Source organism: Saccostrea echinata, unplaced genomic scaffold, assembly GCF_033153115.1.
Source record: "Saccostrea echinata isolate AGI-Se365-2 ecotype Australia unplaced genomic scaffold, CSIRO_AGI_Sech_v1 ptg000001l, whole genome shotgun sequence".
In the NCBI taxonomy this organism is placed as follows: domain Eukaryota; kingdom Metazoa; phylum Mollusca; class Bivalvia; order Ostreida; family Ostreidae; genus Saccostrea; species Saccostrea echinata.
The window spans coordinates 5,767,853-5,770,246 of NW_026889750.1; positions in this window are offsets into that span (position 1 = coordinate 5,767,853).

The following is a 2,394-nucleotide window of genomic DNA, read 5'->3' on the forward strand; positions in this document are numbered from 1 at the left end:
CACGATAAGTGTCATACATAGTAGATTAACAACATCCATTTTAGACACAATCTAAAAAATAGGGGGAAAAAAGATAGTATTTTTTTTCATGGAGTATATTTGCTCGTAGTTCCTTTTCTTTAGATTAAATATATTTCTGCATTGTCAAAAGTAAAATCTGCAAATTTATACTTTCATGGATGTTCAATTTTTTTTTTTTTTTTTTTTTTTTTTTTGCAATTCCATACTTTGTTAAGTATGGAATTGCATTTGTTTGTTAATACTTTGTATTACGACTGCAGCGTTTTTATCACTCTAAGGGTTAATATGTGATAAAGGCACCTGGTAATTGCCCATATTAAGTAGCCATCCCGTGAATCAATAGTTCATAGCTAGAGCAGCATGAGGCAAACATGTGTCTATTCGCACAGCAAGCGTTTGAGACACGTGCAAAACACACACACACACAGAACATTAAAAAAAAAGAAAGAAAAAATAAAGACCCCCCCCCCCCCAAAAAAAAAAAAGAAAACAAAACAGAACAAACGCAAAAAAAAAAACTACAATAACAACAAAAACAAAGGGAATTCGAACTGAAAACCTGTACACTACTCAAGCAAAATGAAATTTATGTGTTGCAGTTCCCAGAATTCCACAAACTGGATATCACAATTCCTCAGGTACATTGATAATGATAAATAAAAAACAAATCCGCCAAGATTAAGATTAAGTTCGCGCAGGGGGCTTAAAGGAAGATTAATGAATTGCATTTGCTCAATAAAAAATACATATATTAAAAGTCCATTTGTAAAAATAAGATTCACTGGACAATGAGATTTAAAAAAATAATATAATGTAATTACAATATATTATAGCTGTCTCTGAATATATCAATTTCATCGTGATAAACCTATTTACTGTTGCTAACCATTAGAGCTGCTTTCATATTGATCAAGATGACGGTCTTAAGTACTAGTGTAATTGAGGAGAAGGGATTTATCATTCGTTTTTTCCTCTTTATTTTTTTTAAAAGGTAAAGATCTAAATTTGCTGATTTCATATAAACATTATACACTATATCAAGATGCTTTATTCTGTATGTTGGTATTTAATTTAATTGAACAGTGTTACTGTGTTTACTCAGGGTAGAATAATTTATATTTTTTTTATTTTCAAATGCTTAGCCTTTTACAATTTTTCACTTTCATTGAAGAAAACCTGTTATAAATATAAACATAGCTAAAATACGTAAATATTTGTATCTTTGTACATTTGTACTGCTTTTGTTTCTGTTTTATCAGAACGATGCCTAGCCTGCTCTAATTGTCAAATATAAATAAATATTTAGATGTGTGTATTATCTCTGAGCAATTTAGGAAACTGTAATTTTTAACAGAAATATGTTTCTTTTTTAAATAACTGAAAATTTTGTTGACATATTGTTTCTACACAGGATTTGTTGTTGCTTTATTGTAAAAATGTAACATTAAACACAGTAGAGAAACATCCTCATCAGACTTTCTTTTTCTTCCTTATTTCTAAAGAACACAATTGTTGCAACCACCCATTTTTTTATAGGCAGATAATTATACCCTTTCAATGTTTTGGGATGCTTTAAAATTTTGCTTTCAGTTCAGATTATCACTTATATGTAACACTCACGTGTAAATTACTAGCGACATACATGTATTTATTCAGAATAGTATAAATAAAATTAAAACGGAAACTTTATACTCGCAATTTTTCTGCTGTACTTTCGCAGATATGAAAAAGACTTGTTTTTCACAAGGCATGTATGGGATATTAGGCAAAAGCACTTCATTATAGCAGATTTAAACATTATTTACTTTGAAACAGAAATTTGATTAGTATCTGAAAAGCCCAGAAAGTCATTAAAGACATTTTGTTAGGTTTATTTCAAGAAATGATTAGAAACTGGTACTCAGGTTTCATTTCACCTTATTTGTATTTAAAGATTTTAAGGATTTTTTTCTTTCAAATAGAGCAAAATGACGACAAGTTAACGACGTGACACATTTGGCACTGATTCAATAAAAGAAGTATTATATAAAGGAGTACATCTGAAGTTATAATATACAATAAATCCAAAGGTCTTACGGTCAGCTGAATATAATACAACACTGAAAAAGATTCATAGAAGTATTAAATAAAACAAAATAAACTGATAGATGAAGCTACATATATGATGTCCAAAAATAAGAGAAGTCTGGTGATCAGAGATCAGCAAAATGATTTGTCTATTACGCAGTAATAAATCTTAAAATGAATATATTTACAGTAAAACACGCTTAAAGTGAACACACTTATAATGAATTGACGGTTCTAGTGAATTGATTTTCATTTCCTGTGGCTTTAAAACGTAGTACGAACTTAATGGATACATAAATTACGTTT